Source organism: Cryptomeria japonica, chromosome 10 (assembly GCF_030272615.1).
Source record: "Cryptomeria japonica chromosome 10, Sugi_1.0, whole genome shotgun sequence".
NCBI lineage: Eukaryota > Viridiplantae > Streptophyta > Pinopsida > Cupressales > Cupressaceae > Cryptomeria > Cryptomeria japonica.
This window is the reverse complement of record NC_081414.1, coordinates 661,569,467-661,575,466: the sequence shown is the minus strand read 5'-3', so window position 1 is coordinate 661,575,466 and position 6,000 is coordinate 661,569,467.

Sequence of the window (6,000 nt, the reverse complement as noted above, 5' to 3'; positions counted from 1 at the left end):
CTTTGTATAGCCAACTAAGGATATCATTTTCCTCAGATTCATGTGCTAAAGTGCCAAGCTAAATGAAGGTGCCATCGAACTTGGTGATGGGTTGAGTTGCTTGATATGTTGATGCTATAGGTAATCCATGAGATCTAGGTGATGTGGGTAAGCTGGTCAAGCACATGGGTTCCAAAGAGTATTCCCCCATGCCCTGTTCTTTGATTTTCATTTTCTGCTTGAAATCTCCAGGTAATGATTTAGACTTCACTTGTTGAAGATCTGGTGCTACGGGATTCTATTTCTCTCTATTATGCGGGACCAAACTGTCCTGAGCTGCCCCCATTGCATTACAATATTGAAATGGATTGTGATCAGTAGATATAGAAACCTCCTACCCATTATAGGGGAATTTGACACACTGGTGATATGTAGAAGGTACTGCTTGGATTTCATGTATCCAGGGTCGACCCAATAAGATATTGTAGGTGAGGTCTATGTCTAAGACCTGGCACATAGTATCTTTTTGTATTGGTCCGACTTGAATCGACAACACCACTATTCCCTTAGAGGATCTTTCTTCATCATCATATGCCTTTATGGTAATCTTTTTGTGGGGATCAATAGACTCCTTTGAGAAGCCTAATGCATGTATAAGTTTTAAGGTACATATATTAAGCCCATCTCTTCCATCTATTAATACTCTTTTTACTCGACGTTTATAGACGATGACTTCAATATGGAGAGGAGTGTTATGTGGATGACTTAGTGAGATATTATCATGCTCCGAAAAAGTGAGATTATGAGGTCTTGCCATATGAGCGACCATGGCTTGGAATTTGTCCGCATCCAGATCTTGAGGTACATTTGTTTCTAATAACGCTTGTTCCAATATGTCTTTGTGTTTCGGCAAAAGTTTCAGCAATTCCAGTATAGATATTTGAGGAAGAGTTTTGCACAATTGGCTGACTAGATCATATTGAATTTTGGGTATAGCGCTTGTTGTTGACATATGTCCCTTCAAGACATATTTTTGAGCTCTTGTTGTTACATTGACAGATTCATGATCACGTTGATCCTGGACTGTGATGACATTGACTTGATTGTCTTCAGCTGATATATGATTGATGGTGTTGTTGTAGATGTGATTGATACGAGCTCCACATGTATCATTCGAGGTTGAAGCTCCATCTTTGTTTTAGTTTGGAAGAGGATCCTTAAAGGCTCCATGGTCACCGTTTGTCTTGAGACCATCTACCGTTAAATCACCTCTATCAATCATGTCTTGAACAATGTTTTTCAGCCTCATGTAATCATTTGTTTGATGACCTTTGTTGCGATGAAAATCACAAAAGTGCGAGTCATTCCACCAAGGTGGTTTGATTTGTGGTTCATAGTTGCTAATTGCTGGTAAAGAGATAATTTTGTTTGCCAGGAGTTCTCTGAATGCTGACTCCAGTGATTGTCCCAATGGTGTGTAGACATGTTTTTGGAAATTGTTGGTGCCACCTTGTGAATTGTTATTAGGTCCTCAATTTGTGGTATTGTTTTGAACATTGTTGGTGTTGTTTGTGTTGGGTTGACCTTGATTGGTATTCGGTGCGTATGTGTTAGAATCTCAGTTAGCACCTTTGGGGTTCTTTGTAGCTTGAGGATTCCTTGATAATGTGAGCACTGGTTGTTTAGATTTTGGATCATGTGATTCATTGCCTCCTTTGTTTCCATTGTTTTTGTTTTGAGTCTAGAATCTAGATTTGTCTAAGTTGTTGTTATTTTGGTTATTGTAGTTTGATGAACCTATTCCTTCTTTGAAGAATTTGAGCGTTCCTTTCTTAACACATGCTTCTTCCACTTGAATGCCATTTTCAATCAGTTTAGCGAAAGACGGTATGCATTGTAGTTTAAGCTTGTAACTCATCTCACGATTCAAGTTGTCGATGAAAATTTCCATTTTCTCCTTTTCAGGAATATCTCGAGGATATCGTGAAACCATACGTTGCCAACATTGAAGGAATACCATGAATGTTTCATTGTTTTTTTGTTTGGTGTTACAGACGTCTAGCATGGTTATAGCATGCTGAATGTTGTAGGAATATTGAGTGATGAATTTGTTGACTAGTTCATCAAATGATCTGACAGGAGGTGTGATTTTGGATAACCATTCCATTGTTTGTCCTCCCAAACTTCATGGGAATAACCTCATCAGATAGGTGTCATCGTGAGCAAATTCAAGACTCATGGTGCAGAATTCTCGAACATGATCATGAGGATTGCTTTTCCCATCATATTTGTCAAATTTTGGGACATCTGAGTTTGGAGGAAAAGGGACCATGTGCAATCTTCTGTCAAAAGGATAAGGACAAATTTCATTTAATGAGTACCGTACTGTTGTCCCTTGTTGCATATCTTGCATTTATCTTTGTAACATTTGCATTTGTTGAGTAAGTGCAACCAAAGGCGCATTGTTTTGCCGAGGGAAGAGTTCTTCCCTTGCATTAATCCTGGGTTGAAATGGTGTATGGAACGATATATTTTGCTCGGGGATGTGTTGCTCAGGGATGTTTTGCCCTGGTGTATTTTGTTCTGGTATGTTTTGCTCAGGAATATCTTGCTCAGGGTCACGTGCTTCCCCTTCTCGTTGTCATTCTTGATACTCGTAATGTTGAGATCTTGTTCTAAACATGTCTGTGTCAAAGTCTTCAGGAAGTTTAACCCCTTTGCTTGTAAGCATGAGTAGGTACTTTTCCTTGTCATTTTCCATGAGTCTTTCCACAAGTTTTTGGAACGAAGCACTTTCTTGGCATTCCTAAAGAAGTTCTTCAGAAATTTCAGTATCCTCTAGGTGTGGACCTTCAAAAGGATTTGATAACCTCCGATTGATACTGGATTCTGCTTGTGCCTCGCTTTGTTTGTTTTGTTGAGAGCGAGTAACAAGCATTTTTTTAGTAGAAGCTTTTTGTGATAAAGGGGACAAAATCCTATTCGATATGTTGCTCAGGGGTTGGTGGTTCAAATCGGGGTATGTTGTAAGTGATGCACTCATCGGGAAAGAATGCAGGATTGATCTTTCCTCCCCGGTTTATGATTTGACTGAATGCAAATTTTTGACAATATGCCCTAGTTTTCAAAGGCTCCTTGTCAAATTCGTTGGATTTGTTCTGGATGTAAATTTTAACGTGATGAAGAAATGTGCGATGAGATTTGAAGAGTTGATGATTGATGTATAAAAAATTATTTCTTTTGATAAATTTGAAAAAACTTGGTTGTTGTTTCTTCAACTGAGTGTTACGATAAATATTCTTTCTTCTCAGAATATGAGGATTAGTCATGCATAAGTGATCAATGGTTTCCTTGAGTTGTTTTGGATTCAGTTTATCTTGTTTTGAAGACTCAAGTTTTACTTTATCAAAGTGAAGGTTTAGATGCCCCCTCACGACAAAGCATGTCAAATGATATGGATAAAGTTTCCTGATATGAAAACTTGATTTGACAACTTGAGGTTTTGAACAAGTGTGTTTGGGATAAAATCCACAAGATGATAAAGGACCTATTTGTCACTTGCGATGATGTTTCTTGATTTTGACAGGATAGATATGTTTATTGTGCGACCAGTTTTGGATTCTGGACAACTTTTGTTTGACTAGAAATTTGCCTTAGAAATAGTTCTTAAAGCCCTGTTTTTGATACTTTGTTTTGACGAAAATGAAGTTGATGAAAGGAGGCTTCCAAAAAATGTTTTAATTTTTTTTTCAAATTTATCTCTGTTCTGCCCCCTGCTTTTCTGTTTTCGATCACGCGCTAATGCAGAGACGGGATGCACTACAAAAAGTTTTTAATGCGCTAAAAAAAAGACCATATGCTCTAGGCTGCCCCTGGCTACGCGCTAACTGGTTTAGACTGTTTATCTTTACTTTCTGTTTTTCCTCAAAAAGTCATACGCTAGTATGGGCCTGCTAAGTGCTGACTGATAAACTCTATGTGCTAGTTTTTGACACCCACGCGATAAGCTGATGCTTCAACGCGCTAGGCTATTTTCCGGACGCGCTAACTGTTTCTAAATTTTGATGAAGCTCTACTGTGAGTACTTGACGCGCTAATGTTCCATTTTAATGTGCTAAAAGATAGTTCACATGCGCTAAGTGGTTGCTCTTACGTGCTAGACTGCCCTGTTTTGACTGTTTTATGTGATTTTGGTGTTTTTGCCTTAAGTTTTTAATGCTGTTGGATGATTTTCTGAAGTAATAAATGCAAACACAACATAAAATACATAATCATTTTTGCCTAATCTAAACAATAAGTTTATATTCTGCAAGGATGTGTTCAAATCCCCAATGTTTCAACAGGTTTGGATACAAATAATACACTTCAAGAAGACTCTTTATTCAAAGGTCATAAGTAATATCATAGCCCACTAGTCTCGATACTCCGTCAGCTCAAACAGTCGTGTCACCCCCTAGAGGGCGCTCGTTTTTTTGCCTTTTTCCATAAATTAACTCAAAGTGAATTGTTTCACAATTGAGCAGTTATCTTGGGAGATATATGGTGAGTAATTTTGGGGGCGGATTCTTCCCCACCCTTGCACTATGATATTACAAATGTCTGGTTACTGACTCGGCTCAAAGTTTCTATTTCTAAGGTTCGTAATTAGGCTTCCTGTTCGACCGTCAGTGATAAAATCCCTCAGGAGGCTTCCCAACCTTTAGAACAAAGGCTTTATGTATCTCGAGGATACTGGGGGAAGGCTAATCGCTCGTGCAACCATTGAAAAGGACTTTTGTCACTTTCCACTTTTGATTATAGTGGGTTGGAACACTTGACATCAAAGTTGTTTCCCACTTAGGTCATTCCCTTCACACCGGCCATGAATGACTTTAAGAGTTTTTCAACCCCTTAGGAAGGTAGGCCTGCTAAAGGATGTAAATGTTTTAAATGACTGAAAGCGTAAGAGTAGTTTGACTTTTTGATCACCCAGTTAAGGGGAGAGCATATACCTTCTACTTTCGAGATAAGGCAATCAAGTTGTTCTTTTTATCCTTTCCATTCAGTGATTTTCTAAAATCTATATGGAGATGCTGCTCCACAAGACATGGTGTTTTTTTTTTTTTTTCAAAGCAGTGATTATCTAATCTAGAAAAGAACCTAGTCTACAAAGCAAAACTTTGATTGGGTCAACAAAAGAAAATCGGAAAAAAAGGGGAAGAACTTTCCTCTTTGATTGTAAACAAAACTGTCTAAATGTGATTCTTTTTCCTTGCAAAAAAATTTAAAAATGGATCCTTTTATGCACCAAAGGATGGTGAGGTTCTTTTTAAAGCTATTTTTGTAACAAATAAAGGTTGTTTTGTTCTTTTTAGAGCCCAAAAAGAAATTTTTTTCTCCTAGATAAGCAAGAAAAGATTTTGGATTTGTGGTTCTTTTTAGGTACCCAAATGGAATATGAGTTCAATTTTAAGGAAATTAAAAGAAGTTCAAATTTTAAACTAACTTAACTAAGTTAGCAAAAACTTTAACTATCTTAATGGTCCAAAAACTGAGCTCTTATCTGCCATAAAATCGTTAGAACCCTGCAAAATTAGAAGAAAAAAGTTAAATAACTCGTGGATTTCAACAAGTCTAATTTTATCCTCGGTTACAAATTTTAGTTTTCTTTTTGTTTCTACCTGTGATGTGCTACAGAACAAACTATACGCGCTACAATATAACAACGATGCGCTAAAAGATGACAACGATGCGCTATGCTGTTTTCTGGATGCGCTAGGATGATTTCCAGGTGCGCTGCTCTATTTTTCTCCCACGCTGAGACCTACAGGAAAATGTTAGTAGGATAATGCGCTATAGTAAAGATTGGACGCGCTACAAGATGGACCCAATGCATTGAACAGTAAGAGGGATGCGCTAGACTGTTAACCAAATACGCTAGGGAATGTTTCCCATGTGCTGTTTCCTGTTTCCCGCGGACCTGCAAAAGTGGTTAAATTCAAAAACCGATTTGATATATGGGGTTGGGCCCCATGGTGGGTG